Raw genomic sequence first — 21,024 nt, 5'->3', positions numbered from 1 at the left:
CTATTTCCCCCTCTCTTGTTTTTGTTGGCTGTATCCATTTCCTATCTCCGCACAAAATGCAATCAATATTATTCCAGAGATTAAGCTGCAGAATGGAAAGACGGGGGTGGAAGCAGCTGGTGTACAGATGCTGAGCGAGGCTGACAACCGCATCCGATGCTGCCATGTTTGAAAAGACCAAAATAAACGACAAAAACAAACAAAATAATTTTTGGGACTAAAAATGAAAGCTCACACAAGCACAACTGTTATGCAAAGACCGCTAGCAGCCTCTCAATATAAAGAATGTTTGAGGTTTGGTTAAAATGACTTTTGTTCTGCTTTGACGATTCGCTTTAACACAATCGTCCAAAACCTGGTGTGCACCAAACAAGGAGGCCTGGACAGTTAGGTTTACTTAAACCCAAAATGTGAACGCTACATGGACCAAAGACACTGAGTAATGCTAAAATGACAGCAAGGACTAGTAGGAAAGATATGTGCTATGCTCTCTTCCTGGGCGCTTTGTTAAAGTATATTTTGGAAGCTTATTGTGAATTCCAAGCTATTCTATGTTCATATTGTTGTTACTCAGCCAGCATTTGTGGGTCTGATGTACCTGTTGCATTTTGTGGCTTTTAATGCCTCACAATCACACACTTTTATATTCAGTACTGAACATATGTTCAGTATTTTAACATAAAAGTGTTTGATTGTGAGGCATTAGAAGCCACAAAATGCAACGGGTCCATCAGACCCACAAACGCTGGCTGAGTAACAACAATATGAACGTTGCACGGAAAATTTCTCTGCCAGTTTCTGCATCTCACAGGGATTCTTCTTTTGTGTTTCTGCACCTGCGGTTCCCACACAAGGTTGCAACATTGTTTGTCAACACTGCCTGCTCTCATTTTCTCGCACATTTGACCCTCTGATATTCTGTGTACCTACACTCTGTCCTCCTCCTGTCTAGGCCTGCTGTGTGTGTGTGTGTGTGTGTGTGTGTGTGTGTGTGTGTGTGTGTGTGTGTGTGTGTGTGTGTGTGTGTGTGTGTGTGTGTGTGTGTGTGTGTGTGTGTGTGTGTGTGTGTGTGTGTGTGGTACACAGAACATCAATCTCCACACTTCTATTAGCCCCGGGTCCAGTGGACCCGGACATCTTATATGTAATACAAATGTGTAGGGGGGGTTGTATGGTGTGTGGTCATTAAATATGTATTGTGATATATGTTCTTCACAGAAAATGAGCCAAAGTCAGTGAGTCTCAGTTTGAAAAAAATATTAATCGAATCATTTTTCTTTTAATAAAAAATGAAAACTGGTCCCACAGACCCGAACACCACACATTAAAAATACTCTGCCTACAGCATTTTAGCTTGGAATAGTTGCACATGAGTCACAAAAACTGCCCAATCAAGTCCTTATTTTATGCATATGTTCATTACTGTGTATATTCATTCATTAATATTTCTAAATGTGAGACAGGGCTACTCAACTGATGACTCCGGGGCCAAATCCGGCCCGGTAAAGACATCAGACCGGCCAGCTAGTTCAGTTAAACAGTTTTGCAAAAGACTGCAAGTTTTGCAGCAGATTTCTAAAAACACAATAGCACTGTCATATAGAGGATATTTGACTATGTTAGAATGTTATAGCAAACATACACCTGAGTTTGGCTGAACTCCCCCTCAAACTGTCTTATCAAGCGCACACAAATACTGTATGCAGCTGCTTCTTTGACCTTAAGGCCTGCCCGTCTACTATCTGTTGTTTAGGAGACATTTATGTGCGTTTTGGTACTTCTAATTAGGACTGCACAATTAATCGAAATAAAATTGACATAGAGGTTTTAATTAGTGCGGTAAATAACCTGAAGAGACTGACAGTCATGTTCGCCAACCAGAATTGAACCTCACTTTTGTTCGTCTCTCGCTTCAAACAGAAAGAAAGACGTCTTACTTTGTGCATCGCTCTCATCACCTGAGCGCGTTTATATAACATCGGAATTAACTGAACAGATTGACCCCTCTTTTCAGTCATTAACAATCTTTGTCTTAGTGAAAAGTGCCGCAAAGTAATACAAATTAGGAGGAAAAAAATAAGATTATAGAGCCAAATGTCCCGTTGTGGGATTATTTCAGCTTCAAATTGAACGGGCAATATGAGCCCATCAACACGAGCATCAATGAGCGAAAATGCCGTCGTGATCACGTGATAATAATAAACAAAAAGACAACGTCTGACCTTATTTTTCCAACTGGGTATAAAAATGCATTTTAAGGTGTTCAATATCGACTTAGGTTAAATTTTCGCTTACAGAAATTAGTCCATTTTATTTTGTTTATTTAGAATAAAGTTATTTACCTTCCAATTACAGTACAATGGTAAACAATTCTACAGTAGTGATTAAGAAAAGTTTATATATTCTTAAATGGTTATGTTATGTTATTATTATATATTATGATTACATTACATTATAAACCCTATATAGGTTTTATCTAAAAAAAAAAATCAGGTAAAGAACATGATATAGATGAAGTAGATAAAGACAAATATTTTTGAAAGTAAATTATTGCATATTGTTTCAATGTGTGGCACCTTGAGACAAACATATGTTGATTGCCATTCTAAAAGTAACACGTCTTCCATCATCTTTGGCAGTTTTATGCATTTTATGTATACAATATAAAAATCGCAAACCAAAATGCAATAGCAATTTGAGAGAAAAATCGCAATTAGGTTGTTTCACAAAATCGTGCAGCCCTACTTCTAATACCTTGAAAAGAGTAGTGTCTCCGAATGTACCACCGAGTTCAAGCTGTCTTTAAGATCTTAAAAAATGGTGCTAGGGTTAAAGTCTTATAAAAAGGAGGAACCAGCCTCAGATATTAACTTTTTAAAATTATAATAATTTGAATTAGCCACACACCCTATTGACAAAAATTCATCAACGGATGGAACCACTCAAACATCTCCCTCTTCATCACTTCTTTTTCCTTTTATTGGCCCGCACCCTTGTAAACTCTTGTTGACCCATTGGACTCGTCGACCCATTGGACTTAATTGGCTGTCTTGCTTAAAGAGAGTGAAGAATTATTCTTCTAGGCTCACTATTGGCAGAAGCTAGCTCATGGAGGCCCCGCTTGTGGTGCTTACGTATGCAATCGGCAAAGCTTTTGCAGAAGTGAGACCAACGCTGTAACATTCACCTGTGACCTGTTTTAACAAACACTTGTGAACTCTTCCAGGAGACCAGACCTTAGACCAGACCTGGGCAAATTAAGGCCACATGCGGCCCGCTTTTCAATCTGGCCCGCCGGACATTCCCAGATAATTTTTTTAGATCTTTAAGATGGAAACTGTAGCTGCCATTATGATGTGAAGTGATGTTTTCAATTGACCGTAAGTCTTGAACTATAAAAAGTATTTAAATGTTTGGAATCTGCACTTTTGCATGATATACTAGTTACTATGGTAATCTAATATGTTACTATGGTAATCTAAGTCACAGCAGCTCAGACGAGGCACCAAGCAGTGTGGGTGGGGAGCGTTTCCACAGAGTGTTTCCAGAGCGGCCAGCCTGAAATGAGGGTGTCAGGGACAGACACGGAAGGAGATTTTTACAACAAAGTTCTAAAGCTTAGTGATATATCAGATATATCAGATTGTAGGTCGGATTTTTTTTTTTACCTTTCGCATTCATATCTCGCTGTGTTTGTTGCAATTTTGTTGCATTTCGCTTGATTGTAAAATATGTTGATCGAGAGGGGGTGTGACGTTCATATGTTGTCAATATTCAGTGTTTTATCGTTCATAGTTAATATTGTAAATCCCACATTCTTTATTTTCATGTACATTCTGGGTGTCTCATTCCGTAAAAAAAATCAAAATTCCATTCTGTTTTATAAGGTGGTCTGTCATAACGTTTTTAGCATTCAATCAGACATTATTGTGAGGTTTTGTATTAGTGTTCCTAAAAATAGATATACCGGCCCCCAGACACATTTTTTTCTTTAAATTTGGCCCCCGAGTCAAAATAATTGCCCAGGCCTGCCCTAGACAAACTAGCTTTTTGGCAGGAAGTCATTAAAAACAGCAAATTCTCAGCAATATACAAAATAAGAATAATAGTGAAGAGAAGTTGGGCCCCCTGGTCCTTAGCTCTATGGAAATTTGGTCCCCCAAACAATTTAGTTGCGTAAATGACTAACTTTGTGGAGATACATATGCATAAAAAAACGCCTCCCTGCTCAAAGGTACAGTTTCTTTGTGTAATGCGTTTTCTTTGTGAACTTGATTGAAGCAGCTGCAATGCAGCTACAATGGAAGCAGTCAAACATGGTCTCTGCTGCATGTTGTCATAGTGGGGGTGGCACTTTGCACCGAAACAAGCTATTGTGCCCGACAATGGCAGCAGCGAGCTTCTAATGAAGCCTTCATATACTCCGAATTGCATTCTTCCCGGTTGAAAATGACTTCCCTCTGAACGCATGTCAGAAGACAGAAAGCGTGAGTTGATTTGCAAGCACACAATGGGTCTGCAGGAGGCATCAATCTCTTCCTGTTCAGTCATCTCCACAGCTTTGGCGTCGTAATTACGGCGCTCTTGTTTATCCTGTAGAGGCTTCTTCTCCTGTCAGGACAGCTGATGGGGCCCCCCCCCCAAAAAAAGTGTGATGACAGCTCGGGCGGCTCGAGGTCAAAAACAGATGAGATTTCTCATAACAGGAGGCGCTGCTGCTGGTTGATAGCAGCAAAAATCCCTGAATGTCAAGAGGGCGCGAGTGTTGGTTGCAAAGTGAAGCCACGAGGAGTGGAGGGAGAGCAGCAGGCCATCTTAACCCCGCCATGTGGTCATATAATGAGATTTTGCACTGATAATGACAGGCTGGACTAAAATGTTTCTTTACCATGGCTGTTAAATGAAAAAAATGATCCATCGAGGTCCGCATGAAACCACAAGGTGAAAGCAGCTCATAAATGAAAGTTCAGACTAGAGATGTCCGATAATATCGGACTGCCGGTATTATCGGCCGATAAATGCTTTAAATTATGATATCGGAAATTATCGGTATCGGTTTCAAAAAGTAAAATTTATGACTTTTTAAAACGCCACTGTACGGAGTGGTACACAGACGTAGGGAGAAGTACAGAGCGCCAATAAACCTTAAAGCAGGGGTCACCAACCTTTTTGAAACCAAGAGCTACTTCTTGGGTACAGATTAATGCGAAGGGCTACCAGTTTGATACACACTTAAATAAATTGCCAGAAATAGCCAATTTGCTCAATTTACCTTTAACTCTGTTATTATTAATAATTATTGATATTTATCTTTGTGGAAACACTGATCATCTTAATGATTTCTCACAATAAATATATATAGAAACAGATAAATATCAATATGCAACACTTTATTTTTATATTTTCTCTAAGTGCACATTTTTCATATTGAACATTTTCAAATGATCACTTCTAAGACAGTCTTGTGAATACACAATATCCCATTTTAACTAGCTAGCCACTAACATTTTTTAACAAATCATGAATTACTTTGCACCATGTTTGTACAAATAATAACTCATGTAAAATACAAAAGTAAACTCTCAAATTTTTAAATCATGTCACACTTTGAACTGGACACCAAATCTGTTATATGTTTCTTTGTCAGTTAGTGGGAAGCCTGGCATTGCATGCTGTTAACTAGTGTGTTGTACTCTGGTGTGTAACTTGACACTGCAACTCTGAGTTAGTCTTGCAGATGTGCATCAGTGAGGCGTGTTCTGTGTTTGTTCTTGATGAAGTTCATGTCAGAAAAGGCTGATTCACAAAGATAAGATTTTTCCTCATTGTTTGCGGAACTTACTTTTACTTCTTAATCTTTTGGACATATTTTCACAGCAATCTGGCCTTAAGCTTAATTATGATAAATGTGAAATGTTAAGGATCGGAAATCTAAAGGGAACGTCCTTTCGAATGGAATGCAAAGTGCCTGTTTTGTGGACAGATGGACCAGTTAACATACTTGGTGTTGTTGTCCCAGAAAATCTGGAAGATCTAGGCTCAGTAAATTATGATAATCGACTAAGAAAGCTGGACAAAATTATGCAATTATGGAAAGGGAAATCCCTAACCTTGTATGGTAAAATGTCTATTGCCAACTCGTTAATTATTCCTCAATTTATTTATTTGTTTTTGTCATTACCAGCTCCATCACAAAACTTTTTTAAAATTTATGAGCGGAGGGTCTTGGATTTTGTCCGGAACGGCAAACCAGAAAAGATTCAAAGAAAGGTTTTGTACAAAGAGAATGAATATGGGGGCCTGAAACTTCTCAACCTTGAAGCTATTTGTCTGTCTTTAAAAGCATCAATTGTTCCAAAGATGTATTTAAACATTGAGTGGTACACAAATGTCCTGTTGGACAAAAAACATGTACTGTATCAAAATAAATTGTATCCTTTTTTACAAGTGATCCCCTCCCATTTTTCTTATGTAGAGAGTCTGCTGGGAAACATGGCGGGGTTCATAAAGGAAACAATCCACTCATAGGGGTGTTTTCAATTTTATGTGCCAGAAAAAAGAGACGATATTTTGCAGCAGATAATATGGATGAACTCTAATATTGTAATAGATGGAAAGCCTTTCTTTTGGAAAAATATGTTTGAAAGAGGAATCATTTTTGTCAAAGATATTATCAATGAGAATGGTAAAATTATGAAGTATGATGAATTTAGAACTATGTATGGTGATGCTTGCTCAAGCTTTTCATTTTATCAACTAACTGGAGTAATTGGGAAAAGATGGAAACAAATAATTAATTATGGAACTACTAAATTATTAGTTTGTAAACCTCTAATAAGAAATTCTAGTTGGCAAAAAGGAACTAAAATAAATAGAAAAATATATAATTTTTATTTAATAAAGAAATCTTTGAAGGCTGCCCCATACAACACATATGGAAAATGGGAGGACTTTTTTGACTGCCCGTTGCCATGGGATGCCATATTCAAACTAATCTATAAAACTACTATCGATGTGCAAAATCGTTATTTTCAAATTAAAATTATTTATAACTTCTTACCCACAGGGAAAATGTTAAAATGATGGAATATGACAGAGTCAGATGATTGCCGATTTTGTTGTCAGGAGCCTGAATCCACCCTGCATTTGTTTTGGTATTGTCATATTGTGTCTTCGTTTTGGGTGGAAGTTGAAAAAATGTGTTTAAGGATTGGTTTGTTTATGAAGCTTAATGTGGTTTCTGTTATTTTAGGAGAGTTCATTGACAATCATGATTTAGTCAATTTAATTATAGTACTTGGTAAAAGGTTTATTTTTAAGGCCAAAAACAGATATTCACTTAGTATTACTTTCTTTAAAACATTTATGCAGTATTTTCTAACTTTACAAAGTTACATGGTTGAAAACGATAATGATGGCGTGGCGAAGTTGGTAGAGTGGCCGGGCCAGCAATCGGAGGGTTGCTGTTAACTGGGGTTCAATCCCCACCTTCTACCATCCTAGTCACGTCCGTTGTGTCCTTGGGCAAGACACTTCACCCTTGCTCCTGATGGGTGCTGGTAGCGCCTTGCATGGCAGCTCCCTCCATCAGTGTGTGAATGTGTGTGTGAATGGGTGAATGTGGAAATACTGTCAAAGCGCTTTTGAGTACCTTGAAGGTAGAAAAGCGCTATACAAGTATAACCCATTTATCATTTATAATGATGCCAAAAAACATTAAAAAAAAGATGAGAAGTCCTCAAAGGCTTATTTTGAAAGTATAATTATGTTTATAGATTATATGATATCTGTTGTTGTGTTCCCTAATTTGAGTGACCTGGACATAATCTGGACTGTACATAAATGCTTATTTTGAAAATGTAATTTTGTTTATAAATTATATGCAATCTGTTGTGTTCCCTCATTTTTTTCTGTGTACATGAATGAAGGTGTGTGTTGCTGAGTCCGACTTGGACATTATCTGGACTGGGCCTGGTTTTAAAAACCCTTTAAACAAATCTAATTTCTAAGGCTGAAACGACGTGTCGACGTAGTCGACGTCATCGGTTGCGTAAATACGTCGACGCCGTTTTTGTGCGTCGACGCGTCGCATATTTACGCCACACTACCGTCATGGCGAAGCGCAAAGCAGACGATCAAAGCAGACGATGCGAGCGGTGCGAGCGGGGGGGGGGGAAAGCATGCCAAAAGTGGTCAAAAGTGTGGGAGTATTTCAATAAACGGCCTAATAATGTTGTTGTATGCACACTGTGTCGAGCGGAAATGGCCTATCATAGCTAGGGATGATACTCGAAACCGGTTTTCTCAGTTGTTCGATAAGAAAAGAACCGAGTCCTCGGACTCGAATCCCTTTTTGAGAACCGGTACCCGTTATCGAGACCACTATAGTAAAGAAGAGAGTTGGTTCTTTATTCGAATCCCTCGGAACGAATCCCGTCCCGACCAGAAATGCTCCGTGTGACATCACAAGAAATCAGTCACGTAGCTCAGTCATTAGGCGCAGATAGCGAAAGCAGGAAAAAAATGGACGGGAAAAAGCGCTCCAAGGTGTAATAAAGTTCAAAACAAAAAGGTATAATCCAATGAATAACTTTACTGAGAGATTTTAGCAGGGTAAAACACATGACGAACACTTTTACCACCAACCGGAAACATAGCAACCAGGCTAGCAACGCACCTCCTTTACGGCAGCTGTCGCAACGTTCTTAAAACAACCGCAGCACATACATATATGACATCTCCCTTTTTTAACTTTTGTTTTTCTTTCCTTGTAAACAAAACAAAATCACACTGTAGATGTGTTGTCTGTCTAATTATAAATAATGCAGACGAGGCGTGTTGGCTGAGTTCTTGACGTTTACTTTCACAGCGTGGCAACATGCAACACTTTTTGGGGCTACCGCGCATGCTCGTAACTACCGTTGCATGCTGGGTAGTGTAGTTGTTATATTCTGTAGCTCATAACATTTTTCCCCCATAAAGAAATAATGTTAACTCAATAAAGTGTATTTCTTTTTTTAGCTTTAACTTTTCATTTTTTAGCATTGTAACCACATTTGCAAACAATTTTTCTCTTCATAGAATGTTCTTTCAATAAAGAAATAAAGTGCAAAAATGTCAAAGCATCATAACAAACAGTTATGTCAAATAGCAGCAGAAGTGCACTTTTTGGAGAGCTGTATTATTTTCAGTTTTGTGCCCAAGGGACTGATTTTATTTAACACTATATTATTATTTATACACCTATAGTGATCACAGAGACAGGTTGTTTTTGTGTTACCGTATATATTTGTTTTTCTGAAAAAATCCCACTTAATATACTTTGGGTAACAACAGTCAATATTTATTTATTTTATTTTATTTTTTTAGGTGGGTAACAGTCAATATTTATTTATTTATTACATTTTATTTTTTTCTTATATAATAAAAGTGAGCTTTTGTTAAACCAAATATTGTGTTTTTTTCCCATATACAACAACCTATCTGGACTCGATAAGAGAATCGATAAGGAATCGGTTCGATAAGAGGATTCGATAATAGGCTCGAACTCGATAATTCCTTATCAAACATCATCCCTAATCATAGCAGCACAACGGCTATGAACGAACATTTGAAAAGAAAACCATCAACTAGTCAATCGTCCGCACGAGCATACGTTGTCATCATTACACAAAAACATGAATGTGTCATTTGTATCTGCTAGGGGTGTAACGGTACGTGTTTTGTGTTGAACCGTTTCGGTACGGGGCTTTCGGTTCGGTACGGGGGTGTACCGAACGAGTTTCTAAGCTAAAGCTAACTTCAGCTGCTAAAGTCTTAACAAGCTGCTTCGCTCCTCTGCCTCTGTCTCAGCACGCAGCATTGTCCCACCCACACAACCATCTGATTGGTACACACGCAGCATTGTCCCACCCACACAACCATCTGATTGGTACACACGAAGCATTATCAGCCAATCAGCAGTGTGTATTCAGAGCGCATGTAGTCAGCGCTTCAGCGTGGAGCAGATAGGTGTTTAGCAGGTGAGCATCAGGCAGCGGACTCTCCCCAAATGATAATAAACACCTCCCAGTCAACTACTAGTAACATCACTATGAGCCCGTTGACCTTCTAGAAATATAAACTGCAGCTCAGCTCACTCGCAGTCCTGGCTTGAGGTGAAGGCTAATTACCTCTCAGTTCCAGCCACATCGACCCCTTCTGAGCGTAGACATGCTAACCTTTCTTCATTACAACTGTTAGTCACTCACTGGAATGAGTAGAATTGGTTATTGTGTACTGTGTTGGACTGGATGTTTATTTTGCACATTTTAAAAGCAATACTTAATGTTTACAGTGCTCCAGAATCTTTAGATTGGCACTTTTTTGTATTGGATGTTTATCTTTATTTTTGCACATTTTAGCAAATAAGCAATACTTTCACTTTTGTTGAAATGTTTACACTGTTGTTACAGAATATTTCGTTTTGCACTTTTTTGTATTGGATGTTTATCTTTATTTTTGCACATTTTAAATCAAAATAAGCAATACTTTTACTTTTGAAATGCTTATACTATTGCAGAATATTAACATTTGCACTGGATGTTGACTTTTATATTTGCACATTAAAAAACAAATAAGCTACTTTTAATTTTGTTAAATGTTAAAAGTTTTAAATGTTTACATTTTTTTTTTGTAAATAAAAGCCATGCCTTTTGAAAAAACGGGCCTACATTTATTTTTTCATCTTCATTTTGAATAAAAAAATAATCGGTAAAAGGAAAAATAATCTATAGATTAATCGAAAAAATAATATATAGATTAACTGATTAATCGAAAAAATAATCTATAGATTAATCGATAGAAAAATAATCGTTAGCTGCAGCCTTACTAATTTCATTGACAACCTGGTCTGTTGAAGATAAGGCCCTTTTTAAAAAAATAAAATAAATAAATAAAAAACATTTTCTTGGATAAAAAAGAAAGTAAAACAATATAAAAATAATTACATAAAAAATAGTAATTAATGAAAATGTTAGTGGACCAGCAGCCTATACAATCATGTGTGTTTCAGGGACTGTGTCCCTTGCAGATGTGTTGTCTATGTTGTGGGAACCAGAATATTAGTAGCAGAAAGAAATAACCCCTTTTGTGTGAGTGGGTGTGGATGAGTGTGCATGGGGGAGGTTGTTTGGGTTGATACACTGATTGAAAGTTTATCTTGTGTTTTTTCTATGTAGATTTAATTTTTTTTTAAATAAATTAAAAAAATATTTTTATTTTTTATATTTTTCTTAGAACAGGCCCGCGGGCGACTCATCTGGTCCTTACGGGCGACCTGGTGCCCGCGGGCACCGCGTTGGTGACCCCTGCCTTAAAGGCACTGCCTTTGCGTGCCGGCCCAATCACATAATATCTACGGCTTTTCACACACACAAGTGAATGCAAGGCATACTTGCTCAACAGCCATACAGGTCACACTGAGGGTGGCCGTATGAACAACTTTAACACTGTTACAAATATGTGCCACACTGTGAACCCACACCAAACAAGAATGACAAACACATTTCGGGAGAACATCCGCACCGTAACACAATATAAACACAACAGAACAAATACCCAGAACCCCTTGCAGCACTAACTCTTCCGGGACACTACAATATACACCCCCCGCTACCCTCTAGCCCTCCCCCCACCTCAACCTCCCCATGCTCTCTCAGGGAGAGCATGTCCCAAATTCCAAGCTGCTGTTTTGAGGCATGTTAAAAAAAATAATGCACTTTGTGACTTCAAAAATAAATATGGCAGTGCCATGTTGGCATTTTTTTCCCCATAACTTGAGTTGATTTATTTTGGAAAACCTTGTTACATTGTTTAATGCATCCAGCAGGGCATCACAACAAAATTAGGCATAATAATGTGTTAATTCCACGACTGTATATATATCTGTATCGGTTGATATCGGAAACGGTAATTAAGAGTTGGACAATATCGGAATATCGCATATCGGCAAAAAAGCCAAGTTCAGACTATATTAGTCCTGTCTTTCACCTCATGACAAGCAAAAAGCCAAACTAAGACACCCTGTTACCTGCAAAAGAGGTAAAGTGAAAGAGGCAGTGCTGTACAGTACGTGTATTTTAGCCGCATTTGCACCCAAAAATAAGTATTAAAAAGAAAAAATGTGAATACAAATTTTAATTATTTAATCAGCATTTTGCTCCTAAAATTAATCCGTCCAAATTGCATCAAACTAGATCAATTTAGGGATGTTCTGTGTCTAATTGAGCGTTACAGTAGGCCTTATAATGGCACTGTGTTTATATGTATGAGTGCACATGTGTTAATAATAAAATTGTGATATGACATTTCATATTGCTCCTACATTTTTTCTGTCCTACAAAAAACTTGTGAAACAGCTAAGCGTACAGCCCTGTAGAGGGCCGATCTATATGCAGTTAATCCTGTGTGATGATGTGGGATTAGGCACCAAGCATGAAACACAACAAGAGCAGTCAAGAGGGCGCAGACCTCCACTGCAGCTACAGCCTCACATTTCAGCAACCATTTTCAATAAAAAGACCATTTCTGCATGGAAAATAAATTAGTACTTAGTGTACAGTTAGGCCTGGGCGATATATAGATTTTATCGATAAATTCGAGTTTTTTTGTTGCAGACGATTACATTTTTTTTTAAATCAATGTTTTTTCTCCTCTTGCATATACTTGTATACTTTTTGCCCCCAAGAGCTACCGCCCTCCTCCTTATTTCTTTAGCAGAGATTCACACACCTAGAAAAACATTGCTAACGCTAACACTAACGAGAACGAAAGGTTTGCTCCAAAAGAAAAGAAAAATGATGTCAGCAGTTTGGTTTTGCGGCAACCGGCATGGAAGAAACTACTGCACGCTGCAAAGTTTATTTTAAAAAAAGGCAGCAGGAAAACAAACTTATTGCAGCATCTGAAAACAAAGGTTCCAGCTGAGTGCGGGGAATTCAACTCTTTACAAAGTGAACAAGGCAGCAACAAAAAAAATGGTTAGTATAATTTTTAGTAAGAAAAATCTGAGGTTTTATTTTAAGGCCATATCACCCAGGCCTAATAGCAGTGTTTATTTACCATTCACAAAAAAGACAACACACAGCCATGATTGCAAGGCAGTTTGGCTACAGTCAAGCGTGGTGGCGATAGCATCATGACCGCTGGCTGCATGAATGCTGCCGTCGCGGGGAAGCTGTGGTTCACTGAGGGGAAACATGAATTTCAGCATGCACTGCGACACTGTGAAGCAATGCGCTAAACACAGACTTCCATTAATTTCAAAATATCCCAATCTCTTTCCAGGAAAAAATTGTAAATGTTTTAGTCTAGAAAAAGAATCATATTTGACACAGGTAGAGATGCAATGATTAATCGATTAAATCAGTTAGGGTATTTTCCAGACGATAAGCCGCTACTTTTTTCCTACGCTTTGAACCATGCGGCTTATGAAATAGTGCGGATAATTTATGGATTTTTCTTTGCTAACGGCCATAATGTTTTGTACTCAACAAATACTTTTTATAAAACACTGACAGACACTGAAAATGTGTGTTATTGTTTGTGCTATGTCGCCATCTTTTGGATGAAATCACTCACTGCAGGTGCTATGAGTTGAAGGTCTACAGTATTTTCTTCTGTTTAATAAAGCCATGAACCGGAAGCACAAGTGCCGTTTCGTCTACTAGTCGTCTGTAGCGTTGTTACTCCTATGGATTCTACATGCTAAGAAATATTTGTGAGTTTTACGATACAACTAAAACAATTCATACTCACTCAACAGTCACATGTTTGATAGTATTATTTTCATGCATATTTGTACGTGCTATCGTAATGTAATCAAGCTAACGTCGTTAGCATTACCTAATATGCTAACACATTTACAAGTTTCTGTGTTAGTATTAATTACTTCAGTGTTTCCCATAAACTACCGAGATACCTGTGGCGGTGGGGGCGTGGCTATGGACGTGGCTATGGGCGTGGTCGCCATGACATCATCGAGTAATTTTCATAATTTACTACAATGATATGATTTTCTCTAAAAAGGCTCAAAAAATGTATACTTACTAATTAATAATAACAGTTTTGTTTTAAACGTCCGTCCATCCATCCATCCATTTTACAATATAATTACAACACTTTATGTACATATTTATATACAGATTAGAACAATAAGTTATTCACTGAAATATATTTATTAATTGTGGTTCTTACAAAAAATATATCTTATGAAAATATAAAAGCTAAAATGTCTCTTAAAGCTCTGCCCCTTTAATTAGTGCATACTAAATAATTTAACTTTAGCCTACTACTACAACCATATTATTTACCAGCAACATAAAGTGAAACAGAGGCAGAGGTGTCCTGCCACAGTCAGAAACAAATAAACAGAAAACAGTAGTGGTGGTAGATAGACACAAAGCTTCATCAAACATCTGATCCACTGAACAAAGAGCTCCAAAAATCTTGATCCTACACTTCTCTTTTGGAAAGTAAATCTGAACAGCCGATATGGGCATCTACATCAACTATATGATTTGACTGAGAAGCTGGACAGGACAAAAAAAATAAAAATTTGAGGCGGCCTTAATTCTTTCGTGGCGGGCCGCAACAAATAAATGAATATGTGGGAAACACTGTACTTACAATGGCATTCTTTTTGGTTTTTTTCAGTTTCACAAATTCCTCAGTAGATTCACCAAGACGTCATCGTGGTGCTAAGTCTGTTTAGCTGATTGCAGAGCTAGCTTCCGCAGCTAGTGGGTCCATGACGATGACCTGTGTTGTTTGATCAGCCGTTTTACTGCCATGTTACAGGTACAGTTTTGAAACAATTAAGGTATGTAAGTAAACATTTACAAAACATTTCTGTGTAAATAACTAATTTTGCAACGTACACGTCTGCGACATATAGTCCGGTGTGGCTAATATTTGGAAACATAATTTTTCCCACTGAAATGTAATGGGTGCGGCTTATATACACTCTACAGTCCGGAAAATACGGTAATTCGATTTGAAACAAGCTTAGATTTATATTCTGTTGCTTCGAATAAATGTTTGAGTGTTACTAATAAAAAGTGATCAAATCTGGACCCCATGAAGTACATTTTAATTATTTGAAATGTTTTATCAATGCACACATGTTTAAAAGCACAATTTCAATGTTGACAATGTACATTTATCAGAAAAAAAAGAATGAAGGTTATACAAGCAGAAAAACGGTTGTTTATTTAAAACTATTTTCCCTAAAATATGCATTGAGGCTATAAAGTGTGATTTAACCGATTACTCGATTAATCAAACAAACTAATCAATAGATTACTCGATTACTAAAATAATCGATAGCTGCAGCCTTCAACACAGGCAATTTGATAAGGTAGTGTTTTACGTTAGTATAGAAGTGAGCTGTCCTATGTCTCCAAGTATACACTTGCTGCTTTTCTATGCTTTTTTCATTTATTAAATTTCATTTCCTGCCTTTTGAGTTTTTACACTAGCACAAAAGAACTGCTCAACTGCATTTGACAGTGTCCCATGTTCTGTGTCTTAATTTGCCCCATTTTCTGTTCACAAGATCTGCCCATTATGATAGACAGCTATGTATTTAAAGTGTAACATTTTTTTCCCCCGTTAAAAAAGAGGTTAGACAGAAATGATACAAAAAGGTGTTTTGTCGTATCATGGCTTAATCTTCAGTACATGAGAACAGTGGTACACAAACAGTAACCATGATGACCATCGCGATTCCACAATCACAACTATTGCCCACACAACAGCATACATCACCATAAAAGATGGCTTTAGACAGTTTGCAGGCCGTCAACAGCAGGCATTCGTCCAGCTGAGAGCGCTAAGTACACAAAAAGTGTGGCGCATTTAAAGCGGATTAAAGCAGAACGCGACACGCACGCTTAGACTGGGGTATCATGACACACAGCGGGATGGAGAGAGGAAAGCGGATCTCGGCAGCCAACGAGGGCGCACCGAAACGTGAGATGCACTGAAACCATCAACCGGGAGAGACACCACCACGCTCGCTATGCAGCCTTACAGACATTTTGGATTACTGCTACAAATATGTGAGACCAGTTTGGGGAAGCCTCTTATTTTCTGTGCACAAAGACAGGTCCATAAGGAGTACGATGTGGAAGATTAGGATGGGTACCATTCACATTTTAAACCGATACAGTACCTGGAAATTGATACCGGTACTCAATTTTCTGTACTTGTGTGTGTGTTCATATATGTTAATTGTTTAATAATAAAATGTCATTTTTAATGTAACATCTAAAATGAGGTGATTATGATAACTCTCCTGTCCAGTTATATCTTGTTTTCTCATTACATGTCTTACTCTCATTTGCAAGTATTATATAGTAGACTTTGTATATAGTTGCAAGACGTTAAATGGCAGTAATGTATAGACTATGGTGTGTTTCCTTAGCTAAGAAGGGGTCTTTGTCATTATGTTGTGCCCTATAAAGTATTTAAACTGCAAGTATTGTCCTTATTATACACCCAGGGTCTCTGCAGGTTTCAACATGTCAAATTTAAGACATTTTAAGGCTTTTTTAAGACCATCTTGAAAATAATTTAAGACCATTTCACATCCATACGGACAAAAAATACAACAAAGTAAAATCAGAGGTTACGTTTTAGCGTTTTTTTTAAAAAGTAACGTCAATAGATTTTTAAGACCTTTCAAAATTGTATTTAAGACCTTTTATGAGATTTTAGGAGAATTTTAGACAATTTTAAGGCCTTAAATTAAAATTATTGGATTTATGACTTTTTTAGACTTTTTTGCCTGTGTTCAGGGCTGACACCAACTGCTTTAAAGTAACGTGAATCTTACATGTAATTTTAATTACCAAATTTGGATGTGATATGGTTTTAGTTAGGGATGTGCCGATAGATCGGCAGAATTTTGTGAAAAAGTATGTGGTCTCCATTGCCGGTTCATGCATTTTATTGCCAATCCCAAACCTTGATCCCCTCGGCTGACACTTACACACTATATGTATTTTTAGTCTCCCGGCTGACAGGCAGCTGCCAACCAATTATGTGTCTTCATTCACAGTGTGGAGCCGCTCCTTTAAGCTAACAATCGCCCCCATTGCTGCAAATAAACTGCATTTCTTAATATCTTGAGTACCATTATCGAGTAGTGGTGGGAATCTTTGGGTACCTCAGAATTCAATTTGATTCTGATTCTTGGGGTGATGATTAGATTCAGAACAATTCTCATATAATATTATTTGGTATATAATTATAATACCCTGCTCAGTGGCCTAGTGGTTAGAGTGTCCGCCCTGAGATCGGTAGGTTGTGAGTTCAAACTACGGCTGAGTCACACCAAAGACTATAAAAATGGGACCCATTACCTCCCTGCTTGGCACTCAGCATCAAGGGTTGAAATTGGGGGTTAAATCACCAAAATGACTCCCGAGCGCGGCCACCGTTACTGCTCACTGCTCCCCTCACCTCTCAGGGGGTGGAACAAGGGGATGGGTCAAACGCAGAGAGTAATTTCACCACACTTAGTGTGTGTGTGACTATCAGTGGTACTTTAACTTTAATAAAACAGTTTTAAAACAAGTTACAAAATGTCTTGTTGGATGCCACCGTACGACTTATACACCGAGTGTTGGCCTCAAAACTTTTATTTATTTTTTTTTTACATGTTTTCAATTTTATTTTTTCAAAAATCACAAAAGTTAGTAAGTTTAATAAAAAAAAATATAGCAACATCCTCTCCAACCCAATCCCAGCTTGACAATATTTAGGACCGAAATTTACAAAGCAAATGAGAAGACATTCAAATACAATAATTTAAAAAAAAGGAAAACCAAAAATTATTCAAAGCAGCAGTATTAATAATAATTGGAAACCAACGCAGTCATGGGGGGAACATGCAAACTCCATGCAGAAAGACCCCGAGCCCAGGGATCAAACCCAGGACCTTCATATTGTGAGGCATACGCACTCAGGGTGTCTTAAGTCTTAAGAATGTCCTCCTGGTACAGTCCCTGTATCACCGTGCTGCCCTTTATATACATACACACACATATATATACACACACACACACAAGTGTGTATAGTATATACACATACACACATACTGTATACACACACATACAGTATAATATATATATATATATATATATATATATATATATATATATATACACACACACACACACACACACACACACACACACACACACACACACACACAGAGGAAATCTAATTTAAAAAATGTGTATGCTCGTACAACACTTAAAACCTTTAGTATATCAGTATGTGGAATTAAATTATGGAACGGATTAAGCAAAGAAATCAAACAAAGCACCAATATGATTCAGTTTAAGAGACTGTTCAAACTACAAGTGTTCACAAAGTACACAGAACAAGAATTATGGTGAACATCTTGAACCCTTTTTTTTTATTATTGAGACAAAGATTATTTATGTATTTAAAGGCCTACTGAAACCCACTACTACCGACAACGCAGTCTGATAATTTATATATCAATGATGAAATCTTAACATTGCAACACATGCCAATACGGCCGGGTTAACTTATAAAGTGCTATTTTAAATTTCCCGGGGAACTTCCGGTTCAAAACGCCTTTGGAGGATGACGTATGCGCGTGACGTCGCGAGGTCAACGGAAGTGTTTGGACCCTATTGGACACAATACACAAAGCTCTGTTTTCTTCGACAACATTCCACAGTGTTCTGGACATCTGTGTTGGTGAATCTTTTGCAATTTGTTTAATGGACAATGGAGACTGCAAATAAGAAAGTTGTAGGTGCGATCGGTGTATTAGCGGCGCACTACAGCAACACCAGGAGGTTGTGTTTGAGCTGGATAGCAGACGCACTACGGCGAGTACAGCTTTGGCTTCCAAACATTTGATCGCTTGCCCGTACGTGCATGTCGATATGTGCATGTCACGTGGGGTGCTCCACTAACCACGTTAAACCCAGATTCCGAACTAACAAAGGTCTTAACTCATTCTCTTTCTATGCCACATCAATGTGGAATGCGCTCCCAACAGGTATAAAAGAAAGGGCATCTCTATCCTCCTTCAAAACCGCAATAAAAGTTCACCTCCAGGCAGCTACAACCCTAAACTAACACCCTCCCCGGATTGCTAATAATCAAATGTAAACAATCAAATGCAGATACTTTTTCTTTTTCTTATGCCTTCTGATCTCTCTCTCTCTCTCTCTCTCTATGTCCACTACTTGATGTCCATACCCCCCCCCCCTCTCCACACCCCTGATTGTAAATAATGTAAATAATTCAATGTGATTATCTTGTGTGATGACTGTATTATGATGATAGTATATATGATAGTATATATCTGTATCATGAATCAATTTAAGTGGACCCCGACTTAAACAAGTTGAAAAACTTATTCGGGTGTTACCATTTAGTGGTCAATTGTACGGAATATGTACTTCACTGTGCAACCTACTAATAAAAGTCTCAATCAATCAATCAATCAAACGTACGTAACTTTGGGGAAATATATGTTTCTTGCCGACTCTGATGGCGGCTGGGGTGTCGTCGAAAGCTACAACGCCCGACGCCGCCGCAGCTAAGTTAGCTTCTATTTTTTTAGCTTTGCAAAGCTGAAAATTATTAACCGTGTATTTACATGTTCATGGTTTAATAGTATTGTTGATCTTCTGTCTATCCTTCCAGTCAGGGTTTTTTTAAATGTTGTTTCTATCTGCATTTTAGCCTGATGCTATCACATTAGCTCTGTAGCTGAAGTGTTTCGTCGATGTATTGTCGTGGAGATAAAAGTCACTGTGAATGTCCATTTCGCGTTCTCGACTCTCATTTTCAAGAGGATATAGTATCCGAGGTGGTTTAAAATACAAATCCGTGATCCACAATAGAAAAAGGAGAGAGTGTGGAATCCAATGAGCCAGCTTGTACCTAAGTTACGGTCAGAGCGAAAAAAGATATGTCTTGCACTGCGTTCTAGCACTCTAACGTTCCTCATCCACAAATCTTTCATCCTCGCTCAAATTAATGGGGTAATCGTCGCTTTCTCTGTCCGAATGTCTCTCGCTCCATTGTAAACAACGGGGAATTGTGAGGAATCCTTCCTCCTGTGACGTCACGCTACTTCCGGTAGGGGCAAGGGATGTTTTTATCAGGTTCCAAAAGTTGCGATCTTTATCGTCATTGTTCTATACTAAATCCTTTCAGCAAAAATATGGCAATATCGCGAAATGATCAAGTATGACACATAGAATGGATCTGCTATTCCCGTTTGAATAAAAAACAATTCATTTCAGTAGGCCTTTAATATTTGTTTGCTCACTAAGGTAGATTATTTATTCATTATTTATTTGTTCACTGTTCTGCTACAGAGAACAAGGAAATTGGATAAAATTGCTATGGTATGAAAAGGGGTAGGATTAAATAAGCTCTGCTTCCTCCTACTCCTTTTCGGACGTGCTGCAATGAAACAACACCCTGGGACAAGTCGCCACCTCATCGCAGGACCAACACAAGACAGCATTCACACTCACACACTAGGACCGATTCAAATCGATGTTTATTGATCCAGTTCAATAAACACCGATTTAAATCGGTCCTAGTGTGTGCAGGTGTGCGTGACTACCAGGAACGCGCTGACCGCACTCAGACGTGCTGTTTAACAATAAAAAAACGAGAGCGACGCGCTGAACAGGAAACTTCATCGCTACGAAACATAAACATGTCACTTATATATTACACCTTCTTACCTTTAAGTCGGACGGTATCAAAAAGCAGACAGCCGTATCACAGGCGCATCACGAACAGCGTCCCTCCGTGCGGACCACCGACTGACAGGGAAATAGATACCGTCGTCCGCGGGCTGCCTGTCGGTTAAATGTCGGTTAATCCAAATGTTCCCTCACAACGCGTCCGCAATGAAGTGAAGACGAGTAGTTTGGTGCAGCTCCGACATTCCCAGCGAGCAGCTGCGTGTGG

The 21,024-nt window shown here is 38.2% G+C and overlaps 1 protein-coding gene across 2 annotated transcripts in view; it reads right to left on the bottom strand.

The window, feature by feature from the left end:
* The window catches only part of marchf8 (membrane-associated ring finger (C3HC4) 8), a 195,675-nt gene that overhangs the window by 174,594 nt on the left and 57 nt on the right, over nt 1–21,024 (bottom strand). For both annotated transcript variants that reach the window (XM_062058204.1, XM_062058206.1), the window contains exon 1: nt 20,796–21,024. This exon is cut by the window's right edge. The gene's annotated coding sequence lies outside the window, so the exon portion shown is untranslated. The remainder of the gene's footprint in view (nt 1–20,795) is intronic.

This window comes from Entelurus aequoreus, linkage group LG09 (assembly GCF_033978785.1).
Source record: "Entelurus aequoreus isolate RoL-2023_Sb linkage group LG09, RoL_Eaeq_v1.1, whole genome shotgun sequence".
NCBI lineage: Eukaryota > Metazoa > Chordata > Actinopteri > Syngnathiformes > Syngnathidae > Entelurus > Entelurus aequoreus.
The sequence above is the reverse complement of the archived record's forward strand: the minus strand, read 5'-3'. Positions and strand labels throughout refer to the sequence as shown.